The sequence below is a fragment of the Budorcas taxicolor genome, chromosome 2 (genome assembly GCF_023091745.1).
Source record: "Budorcas taxicolor isolate Tak-1 chromosome 2, Takin1.1, whole genome shotgun sequence".
Lineage (NCBI taxonomy): Eukaryota > Metazoa > Chordata > Mammalia > Artiodactyla > Bovidae > Budorcas > Budorcas taxicolor.
In genome coordinates this window covers 10,033,069-10,055,153 of record NC_068911.1, presented here as the reverse complement: position 1 = coordinate 10,055,153, position 22,085 = coordinate 10,033,069, and the positions used below count along the sequence as shown (strand labels likewise).

General features: G+C 54.9%; 1 protein-coding gene across 2 annotated transcripts in view; it reads right to left on the bottom strand.

Annotated features, from left to right (window-relative positions):
• Nucleotides 1–22,085, bottom strand: part of GTF2IRD1 (GTF2I repeat domain containing 1) — a 116,215-nt gene that overhangs the window by 10,898 nt on the left and 83,232 nt on the right. The window lies entirely within an intron of this gene.

Sequence of the window (22,085 nt, the reverse complement as noted above, 5' to 3'; positions counted from 1 at the left end):
AGAGCAGCTGGGGTCAGTGGAGCCCCCAGAGACAGGCCTGGGCTGGGCCAGAGAGAAGCGGGGCATGGACGGTGTAGAGAAGGTCCTGGCAGAGTGGCCGTGGGCATGTGTCCCAGGAGCGGGCGTTCCAGGAAGGGCCCCAGGGCACCCTGGCACAGTTCACCACATGGGCTGGGCCTCAGGGGGTGGGGGCGGGGAGCTGGAAGCCGGCAGGGAGCCAGGGCCTGGGAGGTGAGGGGCAGAGCAGACAGAATGGGTCGGCGAAGAAAAACAACTCCTGTTCTAATCTGGAAAAAACTCACAGAACTCAGTTCCATTTGGGAGGCCCAGGGCTCTGTGCCACTCAGACTGTCTGCTGCCCCCGCCTGCACTTCACACCCCGGGCACGAGGCCCAGCCTTTCCCCGGCTCCACCACCAGGGAGGAGCCTCGCCTGCCCAGCCCTGCAGGGCATACAGCTTCCCACACCGCCTGACACCCCTCCTCCCCTCCTCCGTCACCCGCTGCCCTCCCAGTCCTCCTCCCCGCAACCCACTCCGCCCTGTCTGGTCCAGTTCATGCCCACGCTCCTGATTCTAGCATCCAGATACCCGAATCTCAGAGTTCCGGGATCTCTCTCTCTTCAAGCACGACCAACCAGCCACCCGGGTGCCAGGAGGCACCGCCAGCATCAGACATCCCAGATAACATCTTCCTCCTGCGTCCCCATCTCGGGGAGTGATGGCTGCACCTGGCCACAGAGACCCCGAACTCGGCACCCGGGAGCCCTCCCACCTTCCCACACACCCCATCAGAGACCTTCCCCATGGTTTTCAGGATCCCAGAGGTCGCAGCATCAACCTGACCTTCGTCCATGTCAGCAGACAATTAGGACAGAGTCCTGGGTCCCGGGGCCACCTCGAGACTGCATGGAGGTGGAAGACAGTCTCTATCTAGCTACTCCCCCTGCCACCAGGGACGGCTCCGGGACTCTGCATGGAGCCAGGGAAAGATCAACCTGGATCCACCCAACGTGTACCAGACACTCCGCTGGCAGCTTTCCCAGACACGGTCATGGCCGTTGCTCACCACAGTCGAGGCCACAAAGGTTCAGAGAGGTTAAGTAACCTGCCCAAGGTCACACAGCCGCACAGGGCCAGGAATACCCTATTTGACCCAGAGGTCTTTTGCTCTACCAGGCACACTGGGTTTCCTGAATTTTCAGTTTCCCATCTCTAGAAAGCAGGGTTGATCTTTAAGGCGTTTCCTCTAAATCTCTCGTTCTATCAGCTCATAGTTCCACGCTTCTGTCTCCTCTCAAGCCCAGGGCAGGGATGGGACCCAGTCGGTATATGACAAAGCCTTCTGGATTAAAAGGAAGTAGACAGCGGACTTCCCTGGTGGTCCAGTGGTTAAGAATCCGCCTGCCAGTGGAGGGGACATAGGTTCGATCCCTGGTCGGGGAAGATCCCACATGCTGCAGGGCAGCCAAGCTGGTGCGCCACCACTACTGAAGCCGGAAAGAAGCCACCACAATGAGAAGCCTGGCACTGCAGCTAGGTCGTCCCCGCTCGCTGCAACTAGAGAAAGCCTGTGTGCAGCTACTAAGGCTCAGCGCAGCCATAAATAACAAACTAACAAAAGGAAGTCGACAGCACCTCAAAGACAAGCCCGCAAGCTCAGGTTCTCGTGGTTGCTGGATGTGACTGTCACCTGGGCACGTGGGTGTGTCTGGGAGCGTGGGGCTCACTCACCCACCCCGCCTTCCCCTGCAGACCCCTGCTGCTCCGCTGCCAGTGGGTGGAGAGAGACACAGGGCGGCCCTGAGCATCACACTACCCGCGCCTTGGGGGAGAGGCAACACCAGGCTCCGGGAGGGCAAAGAACTTGGAGTCGAAAACCTAGGCTTGTGTTGGTTCAGTCACAGGTGGGTCGTGTCACCTCTCAGAATTTCTGCTCACTGTCCTGAAACAATATTTGTCTTGGACAAGTATTTCACAAGCACGGTCCCATGGGGATGCAGTGCTGACCTTGCGTCAGAGTACAGAAAACAGTCCGAGATGAGGCAGCGACAGTGAGGAACATGGGGTGACCCTTCAGGCTTGAGAACTGTCAGTGAGAGCCTGGTGGAAGCACGGGGGGCGAGGGGGACCCCCCCACCCAGCCGGGGATCATGGAGGGCTTCTCGGAGGGGGTGACAGCTGTGCCCCCCAAGGCTCTGTGGGACTCAGCCCAATTGGCGCACGTCGGGGCTCCAGACACTCCATGAATGCTCAACAGATGTCTTGCGAGTGTGTGTGTGCGCGTGTGCTCAGTTGTGTCCGACCCTTTGCGACCCCACGGATTGTAGCCTGCCAGGCTCCTTTGTCCTTCATTATCTCCCAGTTCACTCAAACTCATGTCTGTCCATTGAGTTGGTGATGCCATCCAACCATCTCATCCTCTGTCGCCCCTTCTCCTCCTGCCCTCAATCCTTCCCAGCATCAAGGTCTTTTCCAGTGAGTCAGTTCTTCGCATCAGGTGGCCAAAGTATTGGAGCTTCAGCATCAGTCTTTCCAATGAATATTCAGCGTTGATTTCCTTTAGGATGGACTGGTTTGATCTCCTTGCAGGGACTCTCCAAGTCCCTGGTTTGATTTCCTCCAAGGGACTCTGTGTACTTGGAGGAAAAAGGAGGGAAGCCCTCGTGGGATGAGGGCTAAGGAGGGACCCAATATTTGGGAGGCTGAACTTGAACCACAGGTGCCCTCACTTTACCTCCAGCCTTGCAGGGGGAGGGATGAACACACTCGGGTCCGGGCTCAGAGATGCCTAGGACAGAGCTGGTCTGCTGTGACGTGAATTGTGGTCACTGTCCCCAGCTGGCCTCAAGTCCTGGCGAGCCCCGGACATGGGGGAGGAACGCCACGCTCCCTGCTAGCCTGCATGGCTCAGCCCAATGGGCCTCTTGGCAGGCTATGGGTCGGTCACCTCCTTCCTGACACTGCCAGGTTCCTGCCACCACCATCATACGCCCACTGCCTGGAGAGGCGGCAGCCAGCCCGGTGGTCACCAGGGACCTCCCCAAGGACAGCTGTGGGCAGGGCGGGGTGGCCCTGGCAACCATCACCACTGAGTCTGGTCTGCTAATGAGCAAAACGAGGATCAGAGAACATGAGAGAGAGAGTGTGTGTGTGTGTTGGGGGGCATGGTGGTGGTGAGGCACAATTCCTGGGGCCCGTGGGGTCTCGGCCAGAAACCCCATGGTCTTTCGTAGACTGAGGTACAGCCTTGTTGCCGGAATTTAAGACCAATTAAGACCACACTCTCTGAAGTTTGGCTGCCCGGTCTCAAGTCTCGGCTGTTATCAGCTCACGATCTTGGGTCACCACTGCATTTCCTTGTTTGGAAAGTTGCAACAACGACCACACGGAGCTGAGGACGTCCTGCCCGTGCCTGCCGTGGTCTCGGGCTAGTTGTCATTACTCTTCTTCCCCAGGGGGACTTGACAGAGTGTCTGTAAACCTAGGCTGGCTGTAAGGACCCCGATGGTTGCAAACGTTTCAGAATGTTCTCCATTTGGAAACATCACAGGGCTCCATGCGGAGGCTGTGTAGCCTCCAGGTACCTGCTTGAATGCCTATGGACAGTGGGGAGTAAGGGCATCCCCAGGGCCAGTGACAGCAGATTCCAAGGCAATCTTGACTGTACCCCCTAATGCTGTGTGGTGTTTGGAAAAGCACTCAACCTCTCTGAGTCAGTTCTGACATCCCTCCAATGGGAATCCTGACCTGTCAGGGAGGGATTTAATGATACGACATAAAAAAAAAAAGTAAGGTCTTATACCATCAATGTCCAGTCATCACTGACATGATTACCAGACCACTGCCTCAGTTATCTCACGTACTCTCAGGAAATGAAATCTTACCTAGGAAACTCTTCCAGAAAATGGAAGTTTAATTTCTTTTAACTCTCTGGGTTTGCTTGACTCATTTAGGGGAGGACGTTTTCTAAAACTCATCAAGCGGGCTTCCTCGGTGACTCAGTGGTAAAGAATCCGCCTGCCAATGCAGGAGATCTGATTTCGATCCCTGATCCAGGAAGATCCCACGTACTTTGGGGCAACTAAGCCCGTGTGCCACAACTACTGAGCCTGCACCCTGGGGCCCGGAAGCTGCAACAACTGAGCCCGCGTGCCCTAGAGCCCGTGCTCACGACAAGAGAGGCCACCATAACGAGAAGGCCGTGCGCCACAACGAGAGAGCGGCCCCCTCTCGCCACAATAGAGACAGCAACGAAGACCCAGTACAGCCAGCAATGAATAAAAATAAACATTAACAAAAACCCCACACCAAGTACCCCTTTCTAATTAAGCACACAGTTTGGGGGTAGGGAGAGGTCACCCTCATGACCGGAACCCCAGTGCCATCCAGAAAGTGCTGCTGAACTTGCCCAGGCTGCAGTGACCTGTCCCCCACTGCCCTGGGCTGGCATTTCTCCTGCCCAGTTTTGCTTTTTCCAGTTTTCTGGTTTCTCTCTCTATGGTCTGCCCCAGGAGCTCTCATCTTGTCCTTTCTAATCGGCTGTCTGTTAGCCCAAGGATTAACTGAATTTTGCCTGAGGGAAAGCAAGCAACCAAGCTTATTAAATCACAGCCATGCTGGGTACATAGTTTTAAGCCAGGCAGCTCAGGGTGACGCCTGGGGTGGCCCCACAACACTCTCCAGGGGCAAAGTACAAGAGCCCGGAGCAGCCTGGCCTTTCTGCGCCTAGTCTGAGGTGCCCAGCTCAGGTTGATGACTGTGTGCTGGGAATCACATTCCAAAATGACAGAGAGGCAGCCAGCAGCGAGAGAGCGGACAGGCCAATCTCTGGGGGAAAAAATATAATAACTATTTCTCCTCTCTTCTCTCAAAGCAGCCTCTCCTCTCTGCCGGGCTTGGACTGGGCGATCCAGCCATAAACTAGACCCGTGGACTTCCCTGGTGGTCCAGCGCCTGCCAATGGCAGGTGACCCAGGTTCAATCCCTGCTCCAGGAAGATCTAACATGTGACGGGGCAACTAAGCCCATGTGCCCTAAATCCTGAAACAAGAGAAACGACTGCAATGAGAAGCCCGCACACGGCAACTAGAGAAAGCCCATGTGCAGCAACAAAGACCCAAGGCAGTCAAAAATAGATAAATTCACTAAATAATAGCAATTGTTTTTAATTGTTATTTTTGATTGTCACCTGGCTTCCCAGGTGGCACTAGTGGTAAAGAGTCCACCTGCTGATACAGGAGACGCAAGAGATGCGGGTTTGATCCCTGGGTCGGGAAGATCCCCTGGAGAAGGAAATGGCAACCCACTCCAGTATTCTTGCCTGGAGAATCCCATGAACAGAGGAGCCTGATGGGCTACAGTTCATGGGGTTGCAAAGAGCACACACACACACAGAATGATAATAATAATTTAAAGTAAAGGTAGACCCAAGTGTCTACTTGGCCTGGCTCTCAAGAGGCCAGAAGATGGATATCCATAGGCACCCCACCTTGGTGGAATAGCTGCCTTGCGCAGGGAGCAGGGGTCACTCAGATAGGGGACAAGCCACATCCTTCCCTGGGCCCCTGTGACTCGTAGGATACTGCACTTTCCTGGCACCAGGCCTTCGCCAGGATGAAAGGACACACTCAGTTCACCTTAACCCTTTCCAGCATCTGTATGTAGGGGCAGCAGGAGTTCCGTCATCTGTTTTGCAGATGGACTAACTGAGGCTCAGAGAGGGGACAGCCGTCCTTCAGTGGGGTGGAAGCCCTCGCCCTCGCCCGTGATCTCATGTACCCAAGAGAATCTTTCGTACGTGTGCCAAGGGAAACATGCTCAGGTGGGCTAAAGAGCACTCTCAGTAGCAGCAAGTAACAGCAAGGCCCAGACAGCCTAAGACAGGAAAATGAATGAACTGATCGTGGTATAGTCAGTGCAGCGGAATATTACTGAGCCCTGAAAAAAACAGCTATGGCGACACATTTTAATGCTATGTTATGTCTTGTAATGTGACAGAAGCAAGTTCCAAACTTTCTATAATAGGATACCTTGGGGACTTCCCTGGTGGTCCAGAGGTTAAGAATCTGCCTTCCAGTGCAGGGGACACAGGTTTGATCCCTGGTCAGGGAACTAAGATCCCACATGTGACAAGACCCCATATGCCGCTGAGCAACTAAGCTGGCAATGAGGAGTGCAAAAGCCACAACTAAGACCCTACGCAGCCAAAAACAGATAGATATATAAATTTAAAACGAATTCTAAAAAAAAAGTTAAAAAAAAGCAAAATGAAACAATTTTGGTTTAAGCAAGTATTTTATGCAATAGACATTAAAAAAAGAAACTCGTGAGCAGTGATTAAATCACAGGGGATGACACCATCAAAGACATTTCTGGGAATCTGAATACAAACTGTATACTAGATGAGAGGGAGTTAGCAAGTTTCATAAGTGTGACAATGGTATTATGGGTCTGCAAAAAAGAAGAGCATTGTTCTGGAGAGATGTATGTTGAAATATTTAGGCGTGAAGAGTCAAGACGTGCCTGCAAGTTACTTTGATGGAGAAAGAGGCAGAGACAGAAACCAATGGGGATGGGGTCTGTGGGTGGGAGAGAGACAAGGAGGGAGGGAGGGAAGGAATTTGGCAAAATGTTAAGAATTAATGTGCTGTGTTTAGTCGCTCAGTCGTGTCCGACTCTTTGCAACCTCATGGACTGCAGCCTGCCAGGCTCCTCTGTCCATGGGATTCTCCAGGCAAGAATACTGGAGTAGATTGTCATGCCCTCCTCCAGGGGATCTTCCTGACCCAGGGATCGAACCCAGGTCTCCTGCACTGCAGGTGGATTCTATACCGTCTGAACCACCAGCTCCCAATGACTCCAGGAAATTCCCTGGCAGTCTAGTAGTTAGGACTCCACTCTTTCACTGCAGAAGGCCCAGGTTCAACCCCTGGTTTGGGGAACTAAGGTCCTGTAAGACCAGAGTCTTGGCCAAAAAAAAAAAAAATTAGTGAATTTAGCAAAAGAATATACTGACAGGCATTATACTATTCTATTCTTTTTTGCCTGTAGTTTTGCAATTTTGCAAGAAATAAAAACCCCCAAGAGAATGAGACACATAAAATTCAGAATATTTGTTCCCGGGAGAGAGGCAGACAAAATGAAGGACAGCATGTGGGTGGGTATGTTACTGGCACTGTTCTGATTCTTAAATGGGTTGTGGGTTCACAGGTGTTCACTGCAGTATTTATTAACAAGCGCCCAAACAAGTATGTATGCATAGGAACGAAAGAATAAGAATAAATGAATACTCAATGCAGTGTGGTATCCCGCATTGGAGTCTGGAATGTGAAGAGGATATCAATGGAAAAACTGAAGACATCTAGCCTGTAGTTTAGTCCATTGCAGGCACCATCTGACGTTGAATTTTGACAAGTGGACCATGGTTCTACAAGATGTTAGCATCCTACAGGGGTCAGACCGTATTTGGGAATTCTGTACTATCTTTGCAAGTATTTGTAAATTAAAAATTATTTCAAAATAAAAAGTTACAGCCATCAATCAATTGATTGCTTGTTACATGCAGGGATGGATGGCAGGGTGAGTCATGTGCTGGGGACTATGATGGAGCTGATCAGTACATGGGGTTCCCTGGGTCGGGGGAGGGAAGAAGGCATGCCTTCTTTCCCAGGGTTCTCTAGGACTGGGCTCTGAGCCTCCATCAATCCATCTCCCTTCCCCGGGATGGAGGTGGGTGGTGGGTGGACCACAACCTGCCTGGGCAGGTGATCCAGGTTCCTCTTGGAGCCCAGCTTATCTGGCCTCCAGCTGACCCACTGCAACAAGAGCCTGAAACGATGGCCAATGGAGGGCTGTTTGGCCGGGGCCTCCCCTTCTGGGGCTCCTCCAGGCCCTCCCCTCTGCCAAACACTAGGATGCAAGCTCTCCATCGGCTAACGACACATGCCTGGCAGAGACAGAACCTGGCGATTTACAGTGATGCTCTTTACTCCTCACAACAAGCCTGACCTCTAGGTGTTATGATCCCCATTTTACAGATAAGGAACCTGAGGCTCAGAGGAGTCAAGGTGCCTGGCCACAGTCGCCAAGGCCACATGGTTTGTGACGGGTGGCACTAAGGCTCAAACCCAGGTCTCTCTGACCCCTGGGTGCCATTTTCCCACCTGAGAACAGCCCAGTAGCTCGGCAGAGGGCTTCCTCCCAAATTCTCTTGCTGCTGCTGCTGCTGCTAAGTAGCGTCAGTCGTGCCCAACTCTGTGCGACCCCATAGACGGCAGCCCACCAGGCTCCTCTGTCCCTGGGATTCTCCAGGCAAGAACCCTGGAGTGGGTTGCCATTTCCTTCTCCAATGCATGAAAGTGAAAAGTGAAAGTGAAGTCTCTCAGTTGTGTCCGACTCTTAGCGACCCCGTGGACTGCAGCCTACCAGGCTCCTCCGTCTATGGGATTTTCCAGGCAAGAGTACTGGAGTGGGGTGTCATTGCCTTCTCCAAATTCTCTTGCAGCTCCATTTAATTGTAAATTAAAAATTCGCTTGCAGCTTGAACCTGCAAGCCAGGCTGGGCAGAGTAAACATCAGGTTTTCTTGGGGGAGGGGGGGTCTATCCCGGATGGACGGTCCTGGGAGCGGACATACTCATGGCCCTTCCCAAGGGAAGTTACCTCCTTCCCTCTCCCCTCCCTTCCCTCCTCCGCGGTCCTAAGGCCAACAAGGCCTAGGCTGAACTGTGAACTGTGACCACAGCTGACCAGGTGCAGAAGGCCGCCCACTAAGTGTGACTGGCAGGGCATCAGCGCCCAACTTGGGCAAGGTGGGCAGAGGCAGTCAGCTGACCACACAGGCTGGGGCTCCGCTGTGCCAGGGGCCAGGAAGAAAGGAAGTATTCTGAGGCCACGACCCTTACCCTACAACAGCGATGAACTCTGCAGCCAGGGGCCTGAGAACAGATGTTCCCTGTGGGCCGAGCGTGTGGTCTGTCTGCACGTGTTCACAGTTACAGCCCCAGCACCCACAGCAACACCCGACGCATCACAAGCACTCGGCAGATAACTGTCCGAGAAATTAAACTCCCACGTGCCAGGCACTCTTCTTAGACCTCGGCAGGCATTCATTCACTTACTCCTTCCGACAACACTAGGAAGTCGGTCCTAGGAGTATCTCCCTGCTGCAGATGGGGGGACCAAGGCACAGAGAGAAAGCCACCTGCCCGGGTGACACCGGGAATGAGCAGGAGAGTCACGATTCATCCCAGGTCACTGACCAGCTGGCAGTACAGCCTCTCCGCCGAGGCTGCGAGGGCAGGCAGAGGGTCTGAAATCGTACTGAAGGCTCCTCATGACTCAGTTTCTGCACGTGCGGAGGAACCAGATCTTCCTTCTACCCCGTCCAGCTCTCTCTACACCCATAACCCCGAACCCATGTTTCCACCTGCCTCCCGAACACCTTTGTTCTGTACGTCCCCCACCAGTCTCTGCCCAGGCCTCCCTCAAACCTGTCCCTCCTTCATCTCATGGGTCCCCGACCCCACCCGCTCACACGGTTACTCAGGAGGGAAACCTCAGCTGAATAGTGGCCCCCAAAGCTGTCCATCCCCTAATCCCTGGAGCCTGTTTCTTCACATGGCAGAAGGGACTATGCTGCTATGCCTAAGGATCTTGAGACGGGGAGATGATGCAGGATTATTCAAGTGGGCCCCAAATGTAATCACAAGAGTCCCTGGAAGAAGGAGGCAAGGTCAAAAGCAGGAGAGGGGACACCAGAGGTTGGATGGATATGCTCTGAAGATGGAGGAGGGGCCACAAGCCAAGGAAGGTAGGCAGCTTCCAGAAGATGGAAGAGACACGGAAACAGGTTCCCCCGAAGAGCCCTTCGAAGGAGCCCGCCCTGTGCACACCTGGACTACTCCTGTAAGGAAATGAACCTGTGCTGCTTTCAGCCGCTGAGTTCCTGCAGCCACAGGAAACTCCACCCCTCTGCACCCCTTTGCCTCCAGCTACATTCTTTTCAGGTTGTCCCAGGTGGTAAAGAACCCATCTTCCAATACAGGAGACATAAGAGATGTGGGTTCGATCCCTGGGTTGGGAAGATCTCCTGGAGGAAGAAATGGCAACCTGTTCTTGCCTGGAGAATCCCTTGGACAGAGGAGCCTGGCAGGCTACAGTCTATTGGGTTGCAAAGAGTCAGACACAACTGAAATGACTTAGCACACGTGCACGCATGGTTTTTCAAGTAATCATGTACGGATGTGAGAGATGGACCATAAAGAAGGCTGAGGGCCAAAGAATCGATGCTTTCACACTGCGGTGTTGGAGAAGACTCTTGAGAATCCCTTGGACAGCAAGGAGATCAAACCAGTCAATCCTAAAGGAGATCAGTCCTGAATATTCATTGGAAAGACTGATGCTGAAGCGGAAGCTCCAATACTTTGGCCACCTGATGTGAAGAGCTGATTCACTGGAAAAGATCCTGATGTTGGGAAAGACCGAAGGCGAAAGGAGAGGGGGTCGGCGGAGGATGAGATGGTTAGGTAGTGTCACTGACTCAATGGACATGAGTTTGAGCAAACTCCGGAAGATACTGGAGGATGAAGGAGCCTGGCAGGCTACAGTCCATGAGGTTGGGAAGAATCAAACACGACTTAGTGACCAAACAACAAAACCCAGGTACATCCTGTCACCTTTGATGCAGCAAGAACTTCTCGGCTGGCCTCCCTGATTCCACCCTCCGCTCTGCAAGCCACTCAGATTTATCTAAACAGTCTCTCTGACCATGTTCTTCTGTTGCTTTAAACTCGCTGAGGGCCTCTGTTGTTTGTGGGGCAAATCCTCCTCCTTCCCCTGGTGAACAAGACCCTCTGCTGGAGTTTTCACCCAGCCTTGCACTCCCCGGGTCCCCACTTGAGAGGTCATGGGGAACCTGCTGTTTCATGAAACAGACAACGGAAACCCGGGGCTCCTCTACTTTGTGGGGCGGAGAGGAAGCCTCTTCCCGCTCACCTTGTGGGGCATCTATAATCCGAAGCTATGAGGACTGGGGCCTGTTGAGAAGCCATCATCGCTCAGGGCCTGACCTCTGATGTCCTTGCAAGATGCTCAGCTACGTCTCTGGGCCGTGGGAGCCTCAGGGTCACAAGGGGAGAAGGGCCTCCCCCTAGGGAGAAGGGGGTTCTTCCACTCACCCCCAGGACACTACCCCCTCTTGGCTCCTCCCGGTTTTTTCCTGACCTACAAAGACTGAAGGTACCAGGGTCCTGACCCGCTGACTCCACTCATTCCTGATGATCTCATTCTGTTTGGGCTTTATTTATGTATTTTTATTTTTTGGCCTCACTAAGCGGCATGTGGGATCTTCGTTCCCAGACGATGGATGTGCCCCCCTGAATTGGAAGTGCAGAGTCTTAACCACTGGACCACGAGGGAAGTCCCCATTTGGGCTTCAAATATTACCAGCAATGCACTTGTGATTCTCCAAATGACACTTCAAGTCTGGAGCCCCCTGCTTGTACGTCAAACTGCTCTTGGAGATGTGTGCGCATGCTTAGTCATGTCCGACTCTTTGCGACTCCAAGAACTGCAGCCCGCCAGGTCTTCTGTCCTTGGGATTCTCCAGGCAAGATCACTGGAGGGGGTTGCCATTTCCTCCTCCAGGGGATCTTCCTGACCCCAGGATCAAACCTGCATCTCCTGTGTCTCCTGCACTGGCAGGCAGGTTCCTTGCCGCTGAGGCACCTGGGAAGCCCCCAGGCTTAATAAGCCACAAACATGCCTGAGACCTCTCCCACTCCCCACCCCAGCACCTCTTCCTGCATCTTCCGAATCTCAGCTACCTACTGGCACCTCCATCCTTGCAGAAGCTCATTCCAAATCCCTGAGGTCAAGCTCGACTCCCCCCACCAGCAAGCAAACTGTTGGTTTTAGCTCTGGTTTTAACTCTGCCCAGAGTCAAAAACTCACCAGGGCTGCAGCCACCCCGGGGCCTCGCTTGCGTTGCTATGACCACCTCCTTACATCACCCTCCCTCCCCCGCTGCCTCCCTGTGTGTCCTCACCCAGCAGCCTGAAGGGTCCTGTTAGATCCTAAACTGGATTCTGTCTCTCCTCTGTTCCGAAGCCTGCACTGGCTCCCAGCTCCCTTGGAATAAGGGTCAGCATCTTGATCCAGCCCCCACAATCGGCCTTCTCCCCCATTTCCACCCCACCTCCCACCCTGGCAGGGGACCTCAGGGTCTCCGCAGTCTGTACTTGGCCTGCAAGGTTCTTCCCTGCGCACCCCTGGCTCACTACTGCCCTCTTCAGGCCTTTGCTCACGGGCTTTCCCTGGCCACCCCCATATCAACCCACTGCGCCTCCCTAAAAATAAACACAACCTCTCCCATCTGCTTCTCAGCCCTCAACATCCGGTACCCTTGATCCTTCGCACATCGTCTCTTCTCTGCAACCACACCAGAATGTAAATCCCAGGAGGCAGCGTGAAGAAAGTGAAGGCATCAGTCACTCAGTTGTGTCCGACTCTTTGCAGCCCCATGGACTGCAGCCCTCCAGGCTCCTCTGTCCAACGGATTCTCCAGGCAAGAATACTGGAGTGGGCTGCCATTCCCTTCTCTAGGGGATCTTCCCTACCCAGGGATCAAGCCCTGGTCTCCTGCATTGCAGGCAGATTCTTTACCGTCTGAGCCACCAGGCAAGCCTGGTCCAGCAGACACTTCGGGACTGTTCACGGACTAAGTAACTGGCCCTTTTTTCCCAAACTTGAAGGGGTCCCTTCTGCAGGCTGTGTTGTCCTGTCCCCAAGCCTGCAGAGGGACTGCAGAGGGCTAGGGCTGTGTCCCCATTCCCACCTCCCACCACCACGAGGTCTCTTTTGCCACCAGACCCTGGAGGTGGCTCAGACGGCAAAGAATCTGCCTGCAATATAGGAGACCTGGGTTCGATCCCTGGTTCAAGATCTTCTGGAAGAGGAAATGGCAACACACTCCAGTGTTCTTGCGTGGAGAATCCATGGACAGAGGAGCCTGGTGGGCTATAGTCCATGGAATCGCAATGAGTCGGACACGACTGAGGGACTAACACTTTTACTTTCTTTCTTGGAGGTTGGCAAGAGCCAGTCCACCCAGGAAATCACGTGTGCCACAGGCCTCCACTTTCTGTGGCTCAAAGATGCATTTATCAGCCAGAGAGCTTCGGTTGTGCACGAGGTGCCTGGTGACCCCAGAGCTGATCCCATTCCAGCCCAAATAAAGGCATTGATTATTCCCGTCGGCTTGGGTGGTCCCAGCTGGGGAACTAGTTTCTGTGAGGTTTTCTGGAATGCTGCACAAGAGTTTGAAGCCCCTCACTGTTCCCTTCTGGGGCCCGAGCCCCCTGCCTAACAACTGCTGGGGACCTTAGGGTAGCCCTCCCCTCACCTGGCAGAGCTTGGGGAGGACAGGGCTGGGACCACCACCGAGCACCCCAGGGGCAGGGTAGGGGGCAGCCTGCGACCCCCGCTGGGCCCCCACAGGCCAGGAAAGGGTGGGGCCTCCTGACACCACATTGTTCCACGGCCCACGGGGCCGCCTCGCCTGGAAGAAAGGAGGCAGCCAGCCAATTCTGGGCCTGGCAGCCAGTCATCTGCCCACAAAGGCCTCCGGGCCCCACCCAGCAGATGCCAGCTCCTCCCGGGATGGCAGAAGGGAGATCATTACTGGAGCCTAATTAACAAAGAAAAGCAGAGATAATTAAGTGGAGAAACATGTGGCTGGCTCTGGAATTGTGGTATCTTTAGAAACTTGAGAAAGGACGATCTTATTTTGAGCTCTCAAGAGCCTGACGGAGTTGGAAGGGTGGAGAGGGGGTGGGGTAGGGAAGAGAGAAAGGGTGTGTGTGTGTGTGTGTGTGACAAGGCTGGAGGGTGGACCACAGAGGCTGTCCCTGCTCCATGTGACCTCAAGGCCAAGAGATAGCAAGGTTACTTTCCCAGGTTAAAGACAGTACGTTAATTCATCCAAGGTCCCAGACAGGAAATCCAAGGTCACCTAGCTCCTGAGTGGGGCCAGCAGGGGACTTTCCCCTGTTCCTATTCAGTCCCTTCCCCAGTGCCCTCTGCTGAGGTCAGTGTCAGGCCCTTTTCGGGAAAGCCCACCCCTCCCAGCACCCAATGAGTGGCAGGAGAGCTAGAAGAGGCCCCAATGGGGACAATGACAAGAGGTGCCACGTGGGGCTGGGGCCATTCCTTCCTCATGGGAAGTGAAAGTAGTCGCTTGGTCGTGTCTCACTCTTTGCAACCCCCTAGACTGCGGCCCGCCAGGCTCCTCCCTCCATGGGATTCTCCGGGCAAGAATACTGGAGTGGGCTGCCATGCCCTCCTCCAGGGGATCTTCCCCGTGGAGGGATGGGACCTGCATCTCCTGCATTGGCAGGCAGATTCTTTCCCGTCTGAGCCACCAGGGACCCGCTCCGCAAAAGGGATCACAGCCCTCCCCTTGGCAGACCCTTCACCCAGAGCAGAGCTTCTCAAACTGGGCCTCAGGCAACACTGGGGTGGGAAGTAGGTCAAATGGGATGCCAGCAAGTCATATTTTCTCAGCAGAATATAATCTGACAGAGTTCCTTAAATGAAAAGCCAAGTGGAGGGTTTATGGAGCGGGGCCCTTCCGAGGTAAAGCTGGGGCCCAGCAGAGCGTGGACCCTGGCCTGTGGGGATGCTCGGGATCTGGCCGTGGAGATGTCAGCGGAAGGGCTTGCCAAGGCCGGGTCTGCAGGGTCCAGTCCACGCTGCAAAGCCAGGCCTTCCAGGCCCTCCACGCTCCGGCCTAGCTGGCCTCTTGGCCTTGCCTGCCCGCCCAAACACGACAGGCCATTTGTCACTCTTCTTCTTGCCTTGCTGGGGCACCCAGGACAGCCCTGGTTTGGCTGGGGATTTGTCCCACTCTCCAAGTAGGGAAAGGACCCAGAGGTCCAGGGGTGGTGCAGGTCAAGGGCAAAATCGGGCTTGCTAGCCTTACAGAGGAAGTCGGCAGCTCTGCTCTGTCTATGGGGTCCCTAGCCCCTTTTCTCGGGTGGTGAGGGAGTAGGGGGGTGCCTGGCTGCTCACCACTGAGTTCCCTCAAGCCGGCAGGGAGAATGAGCTGCTGGAGACCAAAGAACCCAACCAAAAGAAGAGGAAGCTGGCTGAGGCCTAGGGGAACTGTGTGTTTGGCCAGAAGACAGCCAGGGCAGCCAGCTGTGAGCAGGACAGCAGGGGTGGCAGTGGCTGGGGCGGCCCCTGGGTCTGCACCCTCCCTGGTTCTAAAGGGCTGGGGCTCTGGGCAGATAGGCATGGCATGCACAAGCCAGAGGTGGCTGCAATGGGTAAAGCCTTCCCCCGTCTCCTGCAGCGACCCGAGGTGAGTGGCCGCTTGGATGCCTCCAATGGCAGGGAATTCACTACCTAACAAGACTTTTTTTGTGTTTTTTTTTTTTAACTGCTGTGCTTTAAGATCGGTTCTAGAATATTCACTTCCTTGATCCCTCTGGGGTTGCCTAGGCCTCCGCTGTCATCTGAGATCTGCAAAGAGCTGCCTGACTCAGCTCTTCTGACCTGCAAATCCCTCCACCTCCTTCCCTCAGGCTCCACCTCCTCTGTGCCTTCACAGGCTCCTCACCCTCAAGGTTTCGTGGAGGGCAGTGAGCTCCCGGGCTCTGCCCTGGGACCTCTCTGCCTGCTCCACGCTATCCAGAGTTTGCGGTTCCAGCTGCCACCTTCACCCAGGCTGGGCCCAGCCCCAGTGCCACCCTGCAGGCTCTGGGCACCACTTGGATCCTGCCAACTGCACAGGTGCTCCTGGGTTTCTCATAGCCCTACAGATCCTGCCCTGAAGATGGACACTACCATCACCCTTCTGGAACCTTCTGCCCTCTCTCCCTCCTCACTCCCCACTGCCACCTCTAGATCCTAATTCCACCCACCCCTGGGTCCTGCAGCCCACGCTGCCCCAGTTTTGCCTTCTCCCATCTACCTTGGTGGGTAGAAGAGTGGTTACCATGGTAATGATAAGACAAGACAAATCCAACCCTATCATTTCCTTGACAGAAAAAGCTTCCAGTGCTATGGGAGAAAGCTTGAGTCACCAGCGTTTACGTCAAGGCCGGGTATGATTCCGGCCTCACCCTGGTGCTGCCGTCTACCCCCGCTGCCCAATGCCACTGACCCAGTCTCCAGAATGGAATGGCCCTGAGCACGATTGCAGCCCTGTGTTAACCACCTGACTGCTTCCTTCAGCCTCAGTGTGGTCAGCAGCAAAATGGGAATGAAGAGAGTACCGACGTTGCAGGCTTGCTGTGAAGACACCACAAGCCTCGGGTCAAAGGCCCAGGGCCAGGCATGCTGTGGGGGCTCAGCGAGGCACTGAACTTCCCCGGGGCTCGGGAAACCCAGGCTGCGGCCGTCCTGCTTCCTGGGGATCAACCTGCTGGCAGACACGCCTTCCGAGCCCCTGACCCTCCCTGTCCTGACGACCTCTCCTCCCTCCAGCCACATCTAAACCTCTTGGTCATCAACAGTGGTGGCCTCTCCACAGTGTCCAGGTCATACATTCTTCTGGGACTGGTCCTTCCCGTCTTCCCAGTCCTTCCCCTAAGACCCTGACTCCAATAATCCTTCCGCCCACACCCCTCCGCCCCAAGACACAGTCTTCTGTCCCTATCACCTTTCCCCTGTCCCTCTCTGGGCAGAGGGCTCTGTCTGGCACGTGGTCTCAGCATCCCCCAAACCCCTCCTGTTCTCAGAGGGATGCCCCTCCTCTGGCCAACCTCCCCATCCGCCCTGCCACTAGGTCACTCATTCCTCTAAAAATCACCCCATCACTATTCAATCTCCAAATCCCTCTGCTAAATCCCACTTCACCCTGCAGCTCCTACCCCATTTCTCCCTTGACCCTGCTGAGTTCCACGTCTTTTCTCTCGTTCTCCCCCAGAGCTCACGACTCCAATCAGGTCCCCTGCCCTCCTTGACACTGCTCTTGACCGCGCCGCCCCTGGACCCCTGGGCTGCTCCATCCCACGGCCCATCTCAGGTGTGCACCTGGCCTTGCAGCAGCTCTGGGTCCGGGTGATCTGTTTCCTTCTCCAACGGTTTGTCACTCACACCCTCTGGGCGGGTTCACTTATCTCTCCTCTGCTCTCAAAGGGCCCCAGGGTTCATCCTCAGAGCCCTCGTGACTGCCCATGCCCAATACCACTATGATCCAGCTTCAGGACTGATATACACGTGTCTCCAGTGGGACTCTCTGCAGCTGAATGCTCTGCCCCTGAGTCACACACTCCCCCCAAAAGGGACTCTCTCTTGCTTACAGATCCAACTGCCTTCCCAACCTATCCACTTGGGTGTCAAATCTGCCCACCACGCAGATCCTACCTCCCCTCCTCCTCCAAAGTCTTGACACCATCTTTGATCTTTCTTTCCCACACCCCTCATCCACACTCAGAAATCCTGCTGGGGGACTTCCCTGGTGGTCCAATAATTAAGACTTCGCACTTCCAGGTTCAATCCCTGGTCTAATCCCTGGAACTAAGATCCTGCATACAGTGAGGCTTGGCCAAAAAAAAAAAAAGCAATCCTGTTGACCCTATTTTCAAAATATGTCCAGGGCCCCAGGGCCTTTGCACTGATGGACTCTTCTCCCTGGATGTCTTGACATAGATTTCTACGCGGCTTATACCCTCTCTTCATTCAGGCCTTTCCTCCTGGTAGCCTCTAAAACTGTGCTCTTGAAAGAAAGGCCTATTTTTGCATCTGTCTCCATAGTACTCACCACTACTGAATATATTATTTGTCCTTAGTTATCTGCCTCCCTGACTGGAATATAAGCACCATGATGGCAGAGTTGTTTTTTCCTATTTTGTATTCCCAGATATCACTTGGCATAGAGAAGGCAGACATTCAATAATGTTTTGTTGTTGTGCAAACAAGTGAGCTCAGAGGACTGTGAGCCTAAAGGGCTAGACAGGACTAATGTTATAGATGCTGATAACCAGAAGGGGGCAGCAAAGACCTGCCTAGTGTGGATGGGGGGGGTGGTGCAGTGGGAAGAGCCTGGGAGCGGGCTGTGTGACCTCCCGTGAGCTCCTTAACCTCTCTGAGCCTGTTTCCTCCTGTAGGTTTGGTTATGGGGACAGGGAGGAGGTCAAATGTGTTGGTATGGGAAGGCTTGGTAGCCGGCAGACCATCGGATGAGCGGATGTTAGGTGTCCACGGTGTGAGGAGTTGCCCCATTGTCCACTCTTGGGGGACAGGGCTGTCATTTAACTACAATGCACCTCGATGACAGAGCATTATAAACTGATTTAAAGAGACAGGAAAATACTTACGTTTTAAGCATATGTTTTTGTAAGTTTATAGAAAGCACAAGATATACAATTAATAAGCTTGGGGGGAAATCTGGAAGAAATGTATCATCATAAAAGTGAACAGCCATTTATGGATGTCCCTGGTGGTCCAGTGGTTAAGAATCCGCCTGTCAATGCAGGGGACACGGGTTCTATTCCTGGTCCGGGAAGATTCTACATGCTGCAGGCAACTGAGTCCACGCACCACAAGGTGATTGAGCCCGAGGTGTGGACCCTCGAGCCACAACTACTGAAGCCCGTTCACCTAAAGCCTGTGCTCCACAAGAGAAGCCACCACATCTCAATGAAGAGCAGCCTCTGCTCGCCACAAATAGAGAAAGCCCACACACAGCAAATAAAGATCCAGCACAGCAAAATAAAAGAAGAGAGAGAGAGAACCTCCTCCAGGAAGCCTTCCTGATCCCCTGGAATAACAAAATTGCCTGCCAACCCCACTGGCCGAGCCCTTCCCATCGCAGCTGGTCCAGACCTGGCAGCTTTACAAATATTTCTCTGAATCATCAGCAGGGGGAAACCATCCTCCACGGCTGACCCACCGCTGCCCACCACTCAGCTACCCAGATCACCTGGGGAAGCAGGTATGACCAGCTCCATCTCACTGAAGAGGAAGTAGAGGCTTGGAGATGAGAAATAAGGATCCCAGGGTCACATGGTTAGTAAGAGGGGTCAGGGCTTTCAGCCTGGGTCTGTCTGTGTGCCAGCCTGTGCTCTCCCACGGTCCCCACACCGCCTCGGCCCCCAACCCCAAAACACATTATCTGCCACCCCTCCACGTGCCCAGGGCTCCTGCCTCCGGTACAGCCCCCGTTCCTCCAGGCTCTGGCGCCTGCTGCCGTTCCGCCTTCCCTCGAGACGCGATCTCCTGCTCCCATTCCCCTGGGAACCCCAGGAGCTGGCCCGTATCAGGCTTCCATGACTGTCAGACAGTCTGGGAACAGCTCTTTCTGGGGCAGGAGCGGCACCCAGTGACCTCTGGTGAACCCTTGGAGGCCCCTGGGAGCCTGGACGCCTTCCCAGCCCAGCGTGACAAGTGGCATGAGTAAGCGCAGAGCTGGCCAGCTCTGGCCCCTCCAGGCTGACACCTGGCCCAGGGAGTCAATGCCTGGAAAGGCACTGGCAGTTCCCTCTCTGAGGCCTGGGGCCAGCGCCACATTCCCATCTCCTCTTCCAGGCAGTCTGCCATCCTCTCCTGTACCATGTGGGCAGAGAAAGCATTTCCCAGGGGCTTCCCTGGTGGCTTAGACGGTAAAGAATCTGTCTGCAATGCAGAAGACCCGAGTTTGATCCTGGGTTGAGAAGATACCCTTGGAGAAGGAAATGACAACCCACTCCAGTATTCTCGCCTGGAAAATTCCACGGACAGAGGAGCCTGGCGGGCTACAGTCTATGGCATTGCAAAGAGTTGGACACAACAGAGTGACTAACACTTTCATTTTCTCTACACACGCAGGGGCTGTGGGGAAGGCTGATGGGCAGGTGGGCAGACTGGCACAGAGAAATGGGGGTCAGGTGGCTGCCACGGGATAAAGGCTGGGATTCAAGAAGCTGCTCAAACAGGAAGATGTGCCATCAAAACCCCCTTGCAGGAGGACGAGCCGTGTGTCAGTGGAACAGGTCACCCCCAGAAGGAGGCGAAGGCTGCTGGCTGCCTCTCTGCCCCCAGCGTTTCTCCCCAAAGCCCGACTTGCCACTATTTGGTGGCTGCTCTGAATGACGTGCCACCTGCCTGGCATCAGATGGAGCAGGGAGCCAGGTGTGGGGTCAATGCTTCCTCCCCTAATGGGTTTGGCATCCCCGGAAAGTCACCGAAGTTCCCTCGGCCTATTTCTTCATCCATAAAAAACGGACAGAAGGATTTTCCTGGTGGTACAGTGGATAAAAATCTGCCTGCCAATGCGGCGGACACGGGTTCGATCCCTGGTTGGGGAAAATTCCACACGCCCCGGAGCAACCAAGCCCGCGTGCTACAACTCCCGGGCCTGCACGCCGCAACTACTGAAGCCCACGAGCCCTAGAGGCTGTGCTCCACAAGAGAAGCCACCGCAGTGAGAAGCCTGCGCACCACAGAGGCCCTGTTCGCTGCAACTAGAGAAAGCCCGTGCGCAGCAGTGAAGACCCAGCGCAAAAAAAAAAAAAAGGCGGGGGGCAGGCAAGGGACAGAAAAAGGTAACTGGGCCAAGCGCTGAACTTGTAGTCCAGCACACATCAGGGGTCAGAAATGACGTTTTCTTGCTTCATTTTCAAACTCATTAAAACACATGAATGCTCCTGGAGCTGCTGTATTTTCAGGCCTCTACAGAGCCTGGGTAGGAAGCCCTGGGCAGCACAGGGCGTGCAGCGGGGAGGCCGATGGACTGGCTCGCCGTGTTTCTCCAGCAGAGGGAGGCCTGCCCACTCCCACAGCCGCCGCTCGCAGGAGCAGGACGGACACTGCCCAGCACGGACACCTACTGGGCAGAAACGGAAGTCGGGGCGGGCAGCGGCTTGAAGCTGACTCAGTGGTACAAGTGCTGACAGGGTTGCGGGCCCCTGCTTCGGGGCAGGCGAGTGGACCACAGGCCACCAGCCACGGCCCTGGAGCCAGGCAGGTCCACAGCCAGCCGGGCGGCCTGTCACAGGGCAGGGATGGGCCTGGGAATGTGATGAGAAGGGGATCCACAGGCCTGTGATGTCCTCACGAGCACCTGGGCCCTCCTTTCCGTGTTCTGTCCTGCAGACCCCGGCAGCCACAGGCCCCACCTCCCCATGGGGGCGACCGGCTGCAGATCACAGGCCCAGAGGCCAGCCGGGCCACCTGCTGGCCGTGTGATGCAGGCACTTCGCTGAGATACGAGTCTCAGTTTCCCCCTAAAAGATGGGCTTTCGTGCCAAACTCCCAGATGGAAGGAGTAAACGAGATGCCCCCTGTGTGTGTCCACTGCTGTAACCACGGTACCCAGAACACTGCCTGGCAATGGCAGGAAAGACCTCCAGAAACACGTGTAAAATGGACCCAGGTGAAGCGGTCTGCACTTGGTCTGATGCCCAGAAATGTCTTGGCAAGGTTTCCTCCAGGGCCACTGTCTCTACCTTACTGACATCATCTGATGGCACCTCTGAGAGTTCTAGAAAAACACCTTGGGCGTGGGCCTTGGACCCCTCCTACTCACCCATCCGACCACCTGCTTCTCCTTCCCTCTCCTCCTGGCTCTCCAGTCCGGCTCTCCTGAGGCCCCATCAAAGCCTTCCTCTCCCGAAACCCTCTCCGAGCACTCCTCCCTCTGCTTCTCCTCCTGGGAGTCCCTGCAGCCAATGGCAGCTGCCACATCACTATACGCCTTGGTGAGTCTGACCCCTCCATGTCACCCCCTCCCAGAAGCCCACCAAGCCAGGCCGGGGTGCAGGGAACAGGCCCAGGCGGGAGGGTCAGGGTGCACAGAGACGGGTGGTGAGTGACGTGGCCGGAGCCATAACATCAAATTCCGGTTGTTGTTTAGTCACCAAGTTGTGTCTGACTCTTTTGTGATGCCATGGACTGTAACCCACCAGGTTCCTCTGTCTGCGGAATTCTCCAGGCAAGAATACTGGAGTGGGTAGCCAGTCCCTTTTCCAGGGGATCTTCCTGGCCCAGGAATCGAACCCACATCTCCCACATTGCAGGCAGGTTCTTTACCACTGAGCCAACAGAGAAGCCGTCAGATTCCTGTACTGCAGGCTCTTTATGTTCCCAGCACAGCCTCCCCA